The sequence below is a fragment of the Sabethes cyaneus genome, chromosome 3 (genome assembly GCF_943734655.1).
Source record: "Sabethes cyaneus chromosome 3, idSabCyanKW18_F2, whole genome shotgun sequence".
Lineage (NCBI taxonomy): Eukaryota > Metazoa > Arthropoda > Insecta > Diptera > Culicidae > Sabethes > Sabethes cyaneus.
In genome coordinates, this window is record NC_071355.1 from 230403513 (window position 1) to 230420907 (window position 17395).

Here is a 17395-nt window from a genome sequence, read left to right on the forward strand (position 1 = left end):
AATGAAAGAATGAAAGAATGAAAGAATGAAAGAATGAAAGAATGAAAGAATGAAAGAATGAAAGAATGAAAGAATGAAAGAATGAAAGAATGAAAGAATGAAAGAATGAAAGAATGAAAGAATGAAAGAATGAAAGAATGAAAGAATGAAAGAATGAAAGAATGAAAGAATGAAATAATGAAAGAATGAAAGAATGAAAGAATGAAAGAATGAAAGAATGAAAGAATGAAAGAATGAAAGAATGAAAGAATGAAAGAATGAAAGAATGAAAGAATGAAAGAATGAAAGAATGAAAGAATGAAAGAATGAAAGAAAGAAAGAATGAAAGAATGAAAGAATGAAAGAATGAAAGAATGGAAGAAAGAGAAACTGAAAATTGAAAATTGATATTCAAATTGATTGCGATTTCAATTAAAAATACAATTTTTATTATTCATTTTTCCAAAAGTTTTATTTTGACCTCTGAGTCAACATGTTGTTGAAAACTAGTATTTAGCTTACTCCTTCGATCAGTATTCTTAAATTCAAATAATTTTTAGAACTATTTCCGAATTGAAGGAATTTCCTGATCTCCTACAAACCGATACAGATCCACTTGTTATGACCAAGCTTTCTCGCTTGTGGACACTCAAGATCAAGTGACTTGTTTGTTTAATCTATCTTATTTAGCCAGATTTTGTGCTTGGCGCTGCGCCCGCACTATACTGACACCGTTGTGGTTAACCAGCCGAGACCAGCCAGCCAGCCAGTTAGCCAGTCAGTCAGTCAGTTAGCCCGTCGAACAGAGATGTAAAGAAGTGTGCCCCATCAGAGCCCCATCATATCAGCCATGAACGATCAACTGCCACGGGTCGGACGATTGGATGGTATGGTACAGCTCAATTTACTCACCACTTATTGCTAGCTGATCTTCTCGCTGCCGTCTGTCGGACCGGGCGGGAGTCGGATTCCGTATCTGCTGACAGTGACAATATTAAAGGTGACTTTGATTGATGGTATTCAAGATTGGACGCCGGGTCGAAGAGGAAGAATGATGACCTCAAGTATAGTAGAAAAAGTATCAATATAGGCAGTTTCATAACCATTCAGGTGAATCGAGCGGTTTTGGTTACGAATGGTCGGAACGATTTCGATTCGATTGAAACAACGAACCCTTCTTGAGGTTCTTCATTCATCTTCATATCTGCTCGAGAATCGAAAAGTAGTGGTATGCAACAGTCCAATTAGTTCCATGCTGAATTCCTTCTTACAGGGACTTATTCGAATCCGCAGAAATGAAAGTGCTCCTTTTGCATTGGTTACGTTGCGGCACGGCGGTCGGTGACGCGGCGAACGATGCGCGATTTAATCGCTTTTTATTTGCGGCGGAGTAAAATTAAGAAATTGAATTTCACCTCTTGATGAGACAAAACGAATTCAAGAACCTTACTGATGTGCCGCCTCATGCTGCAGTCCGGCCATCGGGTGTAGAACGAGCCGAGTGCAGAGGTTTCGGAGCATGGTAATTAAGGTCTCAGATCGTCATAATCATAAAACGAGCGATGTTCGGAATCCGTCGCTGCGATGGCGCTGCTGCTGTTATATTCTGGAGCAGAAAAATTCTTTTTGACGCCGCATGTCGTAAAATTTTCAAATTACCTCTTCGTGAGTCGCACGTTTGAAATTGAAACAGATAACGAGAAATAAGTGTTTTTATTGCACATTCGCTTCTCCGGGAGTTGTTGAGCAAGTCGCTGGTGCTAAGAAAGGGAGTGCGTTTACCCATTGGACACTGAATGTGAGGAAACCGACTGTTCTCACGATTTCCATAATACAGATACTGAATCAGTTCTGAACGTTGCGCATGCCATGGTGACAAATTGCTTCATACATAAAGTACCTAAAGTAAAATAAGCTTAACGGTTTTTGTGCACCTGTGTTCACCGGTGTACCGGCGAAACCCCTAGTTAGGACCGGGTAAGCTTATCTATCAACCAATATCTCTAGTATGATTCGCTATCACAAAGTCTTCGGATCAAACAAATGACTACAGCGAAGTTCAATGGGCACGCAGCGATTTTTTATTCGCAGAAATAAGAAAATTGTGTACCGCGGAATATCGACCCAAAACTGTCACACTCGGGAAACCAACCAGAGCCCGATTCACATATTAATTACATCTCATTTGAACTAATCTATTTAATTAATTTACGACGTATTTTGTTCGTGTTTGCTATCGCTATTCCGTTCGCACGAAACGAAGTTTGGTGTGCAAATCGGAACTCATTAATACCGGACGTACGGGGAAGAGATATATCGGTCTGCAACTTTCCTACGTAACCTGGCTCCGGCGTCGTCCAGTAACCGGTAAAGTTTCATTTCACACCCTCGGATCGAGCCGGGATAATCAGGAATCGCAGATTTCTACTGGCGCGTAGCCACAGGAGACACAGTAGAACTGCTCTGGACTCATTTGTTACAACGACAGCTCTTTGAATCCGATTGCAGCCAAGTGGAAGAGCAGCAAGTACGAAGATTCACGCCAACGTAGGACAGGCCGTGCTGAAAAATCGATTCCCTTACTGGAAATTAATGGCGCGGTCGCTTCTGAGTCTGTCTGTGGCTCGCGTAATATGGAAATGAGTTCGGTTTAATTATTTTTCTGCGCGTTCCTCTCGAAAGTGAGATCAAGCTATACGATGGGAATGTCGGTTATTAATGATTTTGAATTAACACTCTACCACTGGTCGGCGGTGCTCTGGCGAATGCATTCTGATGGGAAGATTGAAAGAATGTTTGCAACATTCATTGTGAAGCTGGTGCGCTTGTCGGACTGGTGAAAGAAAGATGCCAGCGGCTGGTATTACTTCGGACTAAATTAGTTTATGAAATTTCAACCTGTTGTAGGTTTGTGGAAAAATCAATAAAAAACGGTAAGCAAAATATTCTTAAATTTTCACATGAAACTTATTTACTACAAACAATTCAGTGCGGAGTCTATCTAACACAGATCTTCTTTTAAACCGCCTGGCAACCCAGGAAAGATCAAACCACCAGCAACGCATATTTCCCATTCCCCGGGTTACCGCCATCGAGGCGCGCGCGTCTTATAAAAAAGGCTTGAATCGCAACTTCTCTCCTCACCAACTGGCCGCGCTTGGCGTTATCTTGAAGTCGAATCTACCGAATTATTTCAATTATTTTCTTGTTAAGAAACACAAAACTCATTTGTGTGTATTAATTTTTTCTTTCCCCTCTGCTTCGATGTGGCCGCAGATGGTTTTGGAATACTTACTTACCATCAGGAGGAAAAAAAATCCTTCCTTTTTACGCGATACTGCTCTCTATGGCTATTATTGATAAAATCACTCTTTAATTTATTACGAAATTTAGCCAACCTGGCTGTGACTACCGCGGCGGCTGCTGCTGCTGCTGCCGTGGCGGAACGCGCGGTGGCAAATGCGGGAAAATGAATACTATCTCAGATGGCCGGGCTTCCCTGACGACGGGTGCTGGGCCAGCGAGTTTTACCGGTTCGTGGTTCCCTGGGCCGATGTCACGGCGAATCGGGCGGCAAGCAAGATACGGCAAAGATACGGTCTTGGCCTACTGCGGTTAATTGTATCGGCTTACGGCAGATCAGGGTTCGTGTGTATTCTTTTTTTTTATTTCACTGCTCTCCGAAAGACTGTAATTGTTCCGCCGAGAAGCGGTAATGTTTTCAATGCCACATATTTATGCTTACCCTATACGGTGCGCGATCTAGATGCGGCGTATTGGCGATCTAGTTCGATAGGCTGCTACTAAGGGACCTCTGCTACTTTATAGGGATATATCTGCGAACTTTTTTTTATTTAGAGGTGTTTCAAAAGACATCCTCATAAAAACCGGCTTGTTTTAGACTTAGCGTAGACACTGGCACACAGTTTTGTTAAAACTACATAGTCAATCGATACTCACGATTTGTTATTTTTAACTTTGTTATTTTAAATACATTAAAATTATGCGACGGGTTCTTCCTATTTTGGGCAACATTTTTGCATGTTTTTTTAACTCTTTTTTATTACGTCTACTTCGCATAACGATCGTAAAATGCAAATATTGAGAGAAAGCTATTTATATCATTGTGTCTACTTCTAAGTTGCAAGGTATATTAAACACCGCGTAAACAGTTTTTTACACCAATCTTTTATGTCTTTTTTCAGTTATATGGTTTTTACTTTTTTCCACTTGTTGGCTCAGAGACGAATGTCTTCGCAGATAACACTTATTTCTTCTTGGTTTCTCGGTGTTCTTTTTAAGCCGGTCTCCACCCAACAACTTTCTTTCTAGTATGTTTAGTGCTGTTACATTTTTTTAATTTTTGTTGGACATTCTATCTGGAATTCTTAATACTCACATGTCATCTTTTATAAGGTTTATTTTTACGATGACAATTAACGCGGTTTTTTACAACATTTTTTTTAATTCCCGCAGTTTTATACACGGCTTTCTCTACGTCACGAATTCACGAAACCCCCCTTGTAAAAAAGACTTCAGTATATCCATTTAAATGCAAACTCTTATAGGTAAAACATATTTATTTAAAAGTCTTAATGTATGAAAGAGCGTTTCATAATGAACTACATGACTACAGACTACAGGGAGTCTTCCGGTCTGTTCTACTTCAAATGTAGCTCTAGATAATGTGAATGTTAATATCTAAGCATTGCTCAAGTTCTTTTTCAATAGAAATACAAAAATATCGTCCCCAAAACGCCGCCAACGGTTTGATAGGAAATCTCGTTCATTCAATTTATTTTCTTTGTTTGCTGCTTAAGCGTTTACAAAGTAAATGTGAAAGGGGATACCCCATGGGTGTGCCTTTCTTCTGTTTAAAACATTTAATCCTTGAACGTGAAATAATTTCATTCTAAATACAGTTTGGTTAACTACAAATACTAATTGATGGATTACACTGGAACGGAAACAAAGCCGCCATTGTGTCATGGTTTCATTTACGGATAATGGTTCCACGCGATTTTGTGTACGAATCATTCCATGGTTTTCCCATTTTTCGAGGTACGATACTGGTCTAAAAAGTCAGCTGTCGTATGTTCGAATCTCGGCTGGGTGGTGCTGCTAGAGTCAATCGGATCGTTGCACTAGTCCCGTAATTGTCTTGTACTCTAATAACCTGCTACGAAGTTAATCGATATAGGAGGGTCAAGTCCTAAAAAACGTTTATAGCCAAGGCTTCGCTTTGCTCTTTTCGTCACACTTTTTTCAATTTTCAATTTGTAAGTTTCAATTTGTTATCCATCCATCCATCCATCCATCCATCCATCCATCCATCCATCCATCCATCCATCCATCCATCCATCCATCCATCCATCCATCCATCCATCCATCCATCCATCCATCCATCCATCCATCCATCCATCCATCCATCCATCCATCCATCCATCCATCCATCCATCCATCCATCCATCCATCCATCCATCCATCCATCCATCCATCCATCCATCCATCCATCCATCCATCCATCCATCCATCCATCCATCCATCCATCCATCCACAAAATCCATGTTCTCAAAGTCACAGAACAAATCTTTTCAGTCCGTATAATTGCTTGTCTGATATTTTCTTTGTTATATGATGCAAATAGTCTCTAGTATTCAGTGAGTGAAGAAAAGATTTGCTCAGTTGAATAGAAAACAAAAGTTCTTGGTCGCTGTAAACACGCTGTTTGACGCTGTTTGTTGTAAACAAATTCCCTGTGTCTTTATGATTAAGACTAGTAAAAATAAGTCTGATAATGTCAGCACGACTTATAAAAACAAACTAAGAAGCAGGATAGGAAATCTGTGATAGCTGTTTTTGGACGCGTAATGACGAACGGGAGGGTACAGTTAGTATGCAGTAAAATTGATTCCAAATCGAATCCAATTCACAAAACAAGTATACGCTGCCAATTTCGTGTTTTCCGTTGGGGCAGGTTGCCATCGGCATGAGAAAAATGATTTGGAGGCGGCGATGTGTGAAAAAATGCCGGAAAAGTGCATTTAAACCCTTCGATCGTTTCATTTTTTTCTTTCGCTATTTTATTCTTCCATTCCTTTATTTCATGCATTCATTCTTCCATTTTTTCATTCTTGCATTAGGGTTTAATCCCGGTGCAGTGGTTAGTAATCACGTCTCTCACGCCCACTCAAGACTCAGGTTGAAATCCCAATACTGCACAAGTCACGAATGACCGAAGCTGTTAAAGTGATCATAATCTAACTGAAAAAAAAATCATTCATTCTTTCATTCTATCATTTTTATTCATTTTTTCATCCCTCCATTCTTTTATTCTTCCATTTTTCTATTCTTCATTCTTTCATTATTTCATTCTTTCATTCCATCCATTCTTACTTCCATCCTTTGCATTCTTGAACATTCTTAAAATTGGCTTTAGGTGAAACTCATTAACCGAAATCACCTTCCTTAAACTTCTATGGTGTTTTGCTCAAGTGTCTAGTCCGTAATAAACGGTGTGAACAATAAATTTGTATTGTGTCCAAACACTTCTGACGATTTGGAAAGCATTTGTTCTTTGATATTATCTTCAACTTCCGCGTTGCGATAGGTACCTGCACGTACCCACTCTCGCAGGAGCGGCTTGTGAGCTGGCCATAAACCAGCTTCCATTACACTCATTTCTCCCTGTAGCACATGCTCGTAAACAAAGCCACTGTCATCAATAACATGCTCGACAAATATGGAAATCATATTTTCCACCTAATAATTTACTCGTGTTCCCTCGTTTCACACTTTCTTTTACATTATTGCCGTCTGACTGTGACTAGTGGTCAGTGTTCGAGACCGGTATGTACCTTTCCTTGATTCGCCTGCTTCTAAGTGCAATTCTGCTTGGCTTGAAATGAATACCGTGTCTAACACCTAGCCGTGAGATGATCGAATTGCCGGTGGTACCTACAGAGAAAGGGTGCTCGATTCAACGGTGAAGGTGAGGCTGTGCTGCTCTGGATAGTTCAACCTTTGTTCAGGCGGAAGGTACCGGGAATATTTGTAGCACCTCGCGACGATAATAAATTACAAACAATAATTGTGCATAAATTGTCAAACAAATCGCCCAGCCGATCGTCACCGGTCGATTTCCCCCCTAGGCTTTGTCTAGACGACTTACCTGACTAAGTGTCTATTAGCCGGTGGAAGACAGCTTGGCAAGTTTTTTTTTCATATCGCAGAAGATCGGTTCGAAGCGTTGGAGGTGTGTAAATCACGTTGCTTTGACTTTGGTCTGTTGTGTTAGCAGCGTATACGGAATTTGCACAATTCAGATTCAGTCGACTGGTGAGAAGGTGAATGGATGATGTTTTTTAATCGATGTAAAGTCAGTCTGAGCAATTGATTCAGCCGATGCAGCTTCACATCCGATGAGATGAGAAATTCTTCAAAACTAGTCCTATGACATAAAAATAAAATCGTAATGATTTACTGAAATGAGATCTTCATTCTAGTTAAAATTCTGAAGACCGACCCCGATATGGTTTTGCTCGTTTAGTAATCCAATTCTTTGGTGTTTCCTTCAATCCTCTAATTTAGGAGAACAATCCAAAAGCTATACCGTTATCCCGGCTCAAGGTAAATTCCTGTGACCCAACAACAGTAGCTAACAAAATTATTCCGTAAACTCGTACGGCTGCCAAAAAAAGTCAAAATTCGAAACAATACACCACATTTTACCCGCATGGACACATATTCCATATGCGCGGACGAATGCGGCTTTCGGTTGCTGGGGCGGTTGGGATCAAAGCAGCGAATGCTTTTGGATCCCGAAAAATTTCAAGGATCGGCGAAAGAGAGTGTGATCAATCCGCAACGGAACGAATCGGCCTGGGGGAAACTGGTGATCGGGCGAAAAAGTGCCGCCCGATGATTGTTCAAATTCCATATATCGATCGTGAATGCATGGTGCGATTTTCTGCCCAAAAACCGTGCCTCTTCCTCGGGTCGGGTCGGAACAAGGCGGTTAGCATCAGGTGGGTGGGTATGAACAGCGGACGCGGAAAGGTGGGTAAAAGCTTCTCTAGAAATGGTTTAAAATTTGTTTGTTTTTTGTTATCATAATAAAAAATGAATTTTCGATTCGTGTGAAAAATTTCATTTTCACAATCAAAGCCTGCGTTCGTGGCCAAACTGAGCCAACTGTGTCCCCCCACTTGCGGAATCTCAAGGATAATGACAGGCAGCTCGGTTTAGCGATGAGTGGTCTCTACACGTAGTACAAAAGAATTGATTGCATCATTGGCGGGTTGTGAATGTGCCACATATGGTAGCACACAGGGGCGGATGTGAAATAATGTGGGATCGCTGTCCCGGGCCGGAGATGATCATTCAAGTCCGGTAGTCTGTCCGACTGCGAGTGGCTTCATCGACGCAATGGTGCTGCGGTGCTGCCCGAGCGGGTGATGACGAAGAATGGGAGCATGATCCTTGGGATCAATTTATCCCGCATCAATTCTTGAAAGGTTTGAAGAGTGAAATATTTTCCATACTTTTTTTTCGCTGTCCAATTTTGAAGTTTCGCTTTATTTTTCCCCCGGTAGAGGATGACGAAAAACGGCGCGGACACGAAGGAAACGGTAATGTCTTTCGCTTTCGTGTGCGATGCGACTTGCGCGTGTAATTTCGAGGAGGTCATTCGTTAAAAAGTGAGACAACGGAAACAGTAGTTTGGACGAGGGAGCGAAAAACGCGAGACCGCTTCGAAGGGAACAACACAAAGCACAATATGAAACAAAATTGCAAATTACGATCATCAGTGTGATCGGTTCGGGCGGTTATTGTCGTCAGTGCATTTAACTATATTTTTTGTTTGTTTGGACGCTGCCTGCAACGGAAATTTATTTCAGGTTCTCATATATATTCATAAGGATCGGAACGCTTCCGGGGATTTACAGGCAACCGTCGGCGACAGGGAAGGGATATTTGTAATTTTGATCTACATCGTGGCGTGCTGGGGCTGCTGCTGGTCGGGTTTTCCGCGCTACACAGCGGTATCGACGGACAACGAACACGATGATACAGGCGGCAAGAATGAAATCATTCATGATTGCAGTCTACATGCTACTTAGATATGTATCTGATGAACTTTTAACAGAAATAAGCCCTATGTAAACATTCGTTACAATGTACGTCGAACAACACAGATATTTGGTTTATTATGCCCATCACAGAGGACAGAGTTGAGATTTTCGTGTATCAAAACATGAAACCGGAGTTAGGAAATTCAATATGCCAAATGTCGTATTCCGATTTATAGTACCTACCAAGATCGTCCGTCTTGTCCTGTCTGTAGCTGCGGACTGCTTTGTGACGGTCAAAGTTTCCTGCATTAGTAAATAAAATCATTGCTTGGAGATAAATGTTTATCAACATACCCGTGAGGAAATTTGTGTCTGCCGGATGATTTATCGTGCGGATTCCAAGCTGCCGATAAGCGACGAACCCTGTGTCAAAAGTGGACATTAATTACTTGGTGCGACACTCACCGACCGTAAACATGCGTTAGCCGAAACGGTTTTTAACTGTTCTGTGCGATTTGTGTCTTCGATTAGCAGGAAATGCCATAAAGATCACCGTCGCGTCGCGTCGGTCAGTTGCAGGGTGTAACGCTTCGTTCGTGCTTCTTGTTGTCGCTCAATCTAGGAAGCTTGACCCGTTCCGACCATCCCATTCGAGCGTCGGTTAGCTGTCACCTTTTTAGATGAGAGAAACTGATCGTTGATAGGCGGATTGATTATACGGTCGTTTGGGGCCGTTAAAACTCGGCAGCTAATGTTGATATGGTTCATAGTCGAATTCGGACGTCGAACATAGTTTTCAAATCAGTCAGTTTTATTGATATTCAATAATTTTATATGACGAGACGTAGATTTCGTTGACTGATGGGCGTCTCGATTAATTGGCCGGCGAGTGAACAGAAACTAAACTTACGCGACGATAAACATTAGTCATCAGGACTGTCGGTTTGGGGACTACGGAATAACAATAACATCCAGTAGCCGATTCCGACACACGATTGCCGACATCTGAGGAACGAGAGGGTTGCTTGCGGTACAACTTTTCAAAATAAAGAAATATGAATGCCAATTCATCACTGAAATTGAGCCATTTTGCTGTCCGGTGCTGCGCTGGTTCGAGCGGTTTATGGAGATTGGCCAAAACATTTCTGTCCCACATGTTCAATTAAATTCAACTCGTTTCGCTCTTGAAAACCGATATCGAAATATGTACGGTCCTCCAACGAGCTCGCTTCCCGCTTGCTCCCTTCGTGTATGTCATGTGTATGTCGGAAAGAGCGCATAATTCAAGATCAACGCAACATTTGGTCTGGCTGCGATTGCACCGGACTTGGCACTTGTGAAAGGCAAACGGCAAACAGGTTCAGCATCGTCATCACATGGCATGGCCACGCCGAGCCGCAGCGTGCCGCACCAAATGTTATCGCTAAAGTTCAAAACGTGTGTGGTTCTTGTGTCAGTTTGGTTGTCACACACAAGCTCTCTTTCTTTTTCTATCTTTGCGCGTTTCTGGTGATGTTTCAGCTGGTAATTATAGGATCAACTCGAATGCTCTAAAGTGGTTACGCCGGATCTTACCGACTCGAGTCGTGCCATATTGTGGCGGCCGTATCGCGCATTGGACTTCAATAAATATGTAGCAAATTTCGTAAAGTTATGGGTGCTTTCAGTAGAGTTGGCATTCTAATCCGCTAAGTATGTGTCGCAACCCGTCTCAAGGTGTGAAGTGAGTTTTAACTCGTATTTCATCATTGCTTGAAGCTTATCCAAACTCACACCTTTCAATTAACGTGAAAAACTTGCCACCCTGACTAGAATACTGATACCAAATGCTTACACATTTGAGGTATTTTTAATGGTTAATTAGACCCGTTTCGACACTCGAACCATTGGAGAGAATAGTAATATTGGATCTAATTTCCATAAAAGATTGAAAAAGCAAAACAAAAGTTGCAAAAATAACAGTCATCCGGGTAAAAATTTATAACTAAAGTTGTAGGTAACCTTTTGGTGGCTGATTAGGTGCTTGGCATCGGCAATTGGCATTTGAACATCATAAGTCAAATTTCGAGAAATGTTAAAACTTAAGGTTGAACACGAATGTAATGTTTTGCAACCAAATTGGCCATTCGCTTGAACCCTTTCTCGTTGTTCGCAGTTTTATCATTTTTCTTCAATTCTTGCTACACTTGGCTTAGCTGCTTGGGAATCACAGTGGCGCCATTGTAGTTGTACCACAGTTTAGTCGAATTTGAATAGCAGTGACAGTGAACAATGGATTTGGGATAATTCAACAGTTCAGTCAACTTACTATGGTTACTATATAGGTACGGACGAGGAGTAAAACCTGATCAAAAACGAGCGCGAGGTGGTCAACTGGTGAATGCAGTTCTTCGATCAATATCTCTATGGCGTCGTAACAGAAGGAACGGAAGTTTACCTGGGAATGCCCACAAACTATAAATTCATCTTAACTCCAGCTCTCCAAGAGATCTGGTGAAAAATCGGACAACTGAAGTCTAACAGAGCCGATGGAGACGACCGCCTCCAGGCAATACTCTACAGCAGAAGAAACCATCAGAGGAGCCGAAGGTCCCATCTTTAAAAAAGCTCATGGTAATTATCGTGGCATCACGCTGAGAGTACAACATGCCCGCGCAAGTTATTTGCAAGGATTTCAGGGCAGCATACGATACAGTTGAGCGCGAGCGATAATGCACGAAAACGGTTTCCCAGGTAAACTGCCGCGGTTGATTAAAGCTGCTTTGCAGCGAGAGGTGTGCGTGCGAGTTTTGGCGGTGCTGTGCTCCAGAGAAACCAACATGTTACTTTTTCAGCAACAATCCGATTATCAGTGCTTAATTTAGGATACTTGTACATATTTGTCGGTCTTGAGCTGCCATTTTCCTATAGCCCCTGCTGTTCTATAACATGTTCATCAACAGCGCACATCCAAAGGGTACCAAGTTCGCCTCGAAGTAGTCAGCCTATATCGGGTTCTCTGCTAAATATTGCTTTTGCTGGACTCTAATGTGGCATCCTTACTATGAGACTAGCCCAGTATAACCTGCCGTGTTTTAGTCACAGTATCACGATATCCTCATCCTTGTACATTTCGCATTTGGCGCTACACTCCTTCTTCTAATTTTGCCGCCAAGAGTTGATCGCTGGATCCTACGATCAAACATACCTGAAGCTTGCCGATCGCTCTTCTTCAACGTCCACACTTAATGGCCGTAGTGAACAACCGCGAGAATGAGAATCTTGTAGAGCATACCCAAGCAGGGATGCCACATATAATTCTGTGTTTTTTGTTGGAAAAATCTGACGTTCTGTACGGCGAGGAAAAATATCTGTGCAAAAATCTGTTCAATGCAAAACAATGAGAGTGAAAGAGATAGATAGTCATTTTGCTGACTATTTCCGTCTCTTTCACTCTCATGTAAAAACTCAAAAATCTTTTTAATCTGTGTAATTTAGCGAAAATCTGTATTCTATGCATACAGATTCTGTACAGGCGATTTCGTTCAAATATCTGTTAAACACAGAATAATCTGTGTATGTGGATCCTACGACCAAACACACCTGGAGCTTGTCGATCGCTCTTCTTCAACGTCCACACTGAATGGCCGTAGTGAACAACCGCGAGAATGAGAATCTTGTAGAGCATACCCAAGTAACAATTTGGGTTTTATTACACTCTTATGATGGCATTTAAAACCAAAATTGGCCTCGAAAACCGCCATAAGAGTACAATAAAACTCACATTGCTGCTTGGGATAGTTTCGTATGTAAAGGGCCGTCAGCTGGCACCGAATTCCGTAGAAGACGCTATTGGCAGCTGCAATGCATCTTTTTACTTCTCGGTTCACATCTCAAGTAACAATTTGGGTTTTATTATACTCTTATGATGGCATTTAAGACCAAAACCCGTCGGGTTCGGGTCGGGTTCGGGCTTGACACTTTTACCAGATGTCGGGTTCGGGTCGGGTTCGGGTTTGGCCGAAAAAAAATGTTCGGGTTCTGGTCGGGTTCGAGCTTAGCGAAAAAAATAAATCCGGGTTTCGGGTTTGGGTAATGAGAAACCGAACCATCTCCACATTGAGTTTTTGTAAAAGTATTATTTTAACATAATAAAATATGCAGTACTTTAATGATATTTAGTATTACTCAGATATCAACTAAACTGGACTGGTTGTATTTTAGACGGTTTAGTGTTTTCAGATTTAGAATGAGTTTAGACCAAAAGTTATATATTCCAGAATTCGTTAGTTGGATCATGTCATAACTGCTCCCAAACTAGTGATTAGGTGGACTGACAGAATACTAGAATTGTCTGCTATCATAAATTAAAGTTTCGTGCCTCGGAATAGTTGTAAGTTTAGCTGTCTTTAACACTAAACATACCGTGAAGCAGAGCTGCCACAAATACACATATTTGTGCATGCATAAATTTGAGACCCATCAATTATTTCAGTTGCTGTGATTTCCTGGCCGAAAAAAAAATTCGGGTTCGGGTCGGGTTCGGGCTTAGCGAAAAAAATAAATCCGGGTTCGGGTCGGGTTCGGGTTCGACTGAAAATAAAATTTCGGGTTCGGGTCGGGCTCGGGTTTAACAGAAATCAAAAATTCGGGTTCGGGTCGGGTACGGGTTTGACAGAGCAAAAAAATTTTCGGGCCCGGGTCGGGTTCGGGCTTGGAGAATATGAAACCCGACCATCTCTAGATTGCACTACTCTACACCCCCTGCATTCCGAATAATACTGTTCAATAAACAGCAAATTTGATAGCCCTTCGCCTGGCTTCAAACCATCTAACAACACAAACGAACCAGGTATTCTGACGCTTGATTTAGAACCATTAAGAGTAGCAAGTATCGGTCTCATCAGTTTTGTTGGAGAATCATGTTCAAGCATAGAGCACTACAGTTTAACTACTTTGTTTAACTGAATCGTACGCCGCCTTGCAGTTTATAAAGAAATGGTGAGCCTGCAAGTTGAATTCTTGAAATTTATCCAGGATCTATCGCAAGGTGAACAATTGGTCCATCGTGGAGCGTACCTTTCGGAAATCGCATTGGTGTTTGCCAATAAAGGTTTTCTGCAACGGCCTTAGTCTATGAAACAGGATACGGGAAAGAAATTTATATGCAGAGTTGAGAAAGGTAATGCCCAGTAAATTGCTGCATTCGAGTAGATGGGACTTCTTTATAAATAGGGTCGTACATGAGACCTTCTTACCAGTTTGTAGGTTGTTCCTCCTCAGTCTATACTTATAGTATAATCTGATGGAACACACAGTACAGCCGTTCGCTCTCGACTTCTAACACTTTATCGATGCTGCCGTCCTGTTCAACTGCTTTGCTATTTTTCAGCTCTCTAGTTGCTCCAACTTGTTTACCGTTCAACAACTGAGCAAAATGTTATTTCCAATGGCTGACCACCTTCGACCTTCCTGATTTCTGTTCCTGATTTTGTAAATTGCTCTGAAGAAGTTTCTCATATCGTGCCTCTCGAAGCAATTCTCTGCCTCCGCAAGAATGCGATCCAAATGAAGCCTCTTTTCGGTAGCTTTTATATACCGGTAACCAGTGCTTAGGAATCTCATACGCAATGTATGCAATACGTCTGCTATTGATGCAAAACACTGTTCATTCTTTGCTGCTTCTAGTACAGATAAAATGAACCCAGCATTGCCAACGTGAAACCAACGATTCGAGCGAATCACTTGCGTTCATGTTCGTGTTGTTCTCTACATTCATTCATTCTCGACAATAGGGGATGATATCACATGTGAACCATTTATTCATTGTGAACTGCCGCCAACGGCAAGCAAAATTACAATAAACTTAAACATTGCTCCGAAGTTTTAATAAATTTCCTTCAGTTTGGTGTAAGTTGATTTTCAAAAGCAGGCAATTTAAAAAACTAAACTTTGAGATCTAAAATATCAGTCAAGAGCAAAAAATGGACTAATAGTTTAGTCGAGCAATCATTCAGCACTGTAATTCATGAATGAATTATTTTGCAGGGTAGAAAATTGAGAAATATAAACACTGTCAGCATTTCAGTAATAATGTTCATGGGCTGACAGATAAAAGAATACTACCAGGGGTAAAACTATATGCGCTAAATGCGTTTTGTATTCGCATTCATGCAGGGGTGATAATTTGCTCGAACACTGACTGTACCACTCTCTGCGTGTCGCAATTGCAACTAACATGTGAACTCTGGCTCGATTCTTCTTCTCAGTCACTCGCTGGCACTCTGCATTAAACCATTCACGGTTGCAGAAATAGTTTCTAATACTTCTTGCGCTGTAGTACTGATTGCATCATAAATGTGCTTTTGCTGTTGCTCGTTCAGATTCCACCTCAACTCTTCATTCACCGATCCGCTATTCCGAGAGTACTCTGATAACGGCCGAATGTTCAGTCGTATCTTCTCCAAAACTTTCGAGTTACGTTGGATTTGGAATACAACTGGGTGCGGTTTTTGTTTGCTACGAGATAGTCGCCCGAGTCGGCGTTATCCCCGAGCGATGCGGGGGGTGTCTGCGACATTCGAAAAAAGCCGACTATCATCCTGAACGTGGCAGATCTGAGAGAAGATGTTTCCAGTTTTGCTTCCAAACACTGGCGTGCCTAGGCTGAGGCACATTGAGGCACGTACCCCACCTTCGTTACAAAATTTAATGTAAAACAAAATAATTTCTGAAACTCAGAAGTCCGCAGTTTTTAATTTAATTTTGTGGTAAGTAAACATATTTCGTTTCAGTTATACAAAATAAATTTCATGGGACATGATATAAAACGAAACAGGAAAAGATGAAATATGGGTCTAAAAATGAGAAAAAACTGAAACAAACATAAAGTGGAGCAGAAAACAAGAGGAAAGTAAAGACTGAGAAGGGTGCAATGCCGAATTTCCGAAACAGAGGAAGAAAAATCGAGAAAAAAGGGAAAGGAAAAAAAAACAAGACTGAAAACTAGCGAAAACGAGACAAATAGAGGTAAGACGGGAGAGAAAATGAGAAAACGTGACAGAAAAGGTGGAAAACGGTAGAGAAAAGAGGGAAAACAAGACAAGAAACGGAAGACGGAACAGATAACAAGAGAAACCAAAACGAAAAAGAAGAATACGGAGGAAGTAAAAAAATCGATCGATGAAGAAAACGGGAAAAAGAGGTTAAACGAGATGTAAAGGAGAAAGATGGTACTCGAAACGGGAAAATGGGACAAAAAAGTAGAAAATAAAAACAGGACCAAATAAAAAGGTAAAACAAGATAGAAAAAGACGAAACACAAAAAGAAAACGAGATAAAAAGAGTTCAAAAAGATTAAAACTGGAAACGGAAAAAGCAGAAAGGGAAGAGCAGAGACGACGAACAGAAAAAAGAATATCAAGAAACGAGTGCAAAATAAGAGGAAAACGTACTAGAAAAACTGTGAAAATAAGTGAAAATTTGGACAGGAAACGAAGAAAACCGGGACTGTGAAACAGGAAACGCGAAAAACAAAAAAGAGAAAAACGGTAATAAAAAGGTAAAAAATGGGTTGAAAAAAGAAAAGTGAGAGCGAAAACTAAAAAGAGCTGCAGAAAAAGAGAAAAACGGAACAGAAAAGAAATCAAACGCGCGAGAGAATGAGACTAAAAAGTCAATCCTAAATTCAAGTAAAACTTCCCTGTCTAACTTCGTGTTCATGCCCGGTTTGAAGCAAAACTTCAAGTTTAAATTAGTCCAAATTCAAGTCTAATACAATGTCCAATATCAAGTTCGATTTCAAGTCCAATTGCTTGTCCGATTTCAAGCCTAATTTCTAGTCTTATTGAACTCCAATTCTAAGTTCAATTTTTAGTCAAATTTAAACTGCGATTTCAAGTGCAAATTGAATTCTAATTTTAAGTGTAATTTTAATTGTTATTCCAAGTGTAATCTCAAGTTCAATTTTAATCCAATTTATGTCTAATTTCAAGTCCAATTTCAGTTCGAATTTAAGAGTTCTATTTCGACCTTAATTTCTTGTTAAATTTCATTTTTGATTTCAACGATTCAATTCCCATTTCAAGTCCAGTTTCAAATAAACCTGGAAATTCTGTTTTAAGTATAATGTCATGTCCAATTCCAAGTAAACCCAGTTTAAATTCCAAGTCCATTCCATTCAAAGTAATTCCAGTCTAAACTACTTTAAATTTAAGTCTAATTTTAATTTCAATTACAAGACTAACTTTCAGTTCATTTTTTGTTTGTTTGATTACTTATTTAGTTACTTAGTTACTTTAACACCTGCGTGACTTTCTGCGGGGTTGAGATTTGAACCCGGGTCCTAGGCGTGAGAGGCGTGA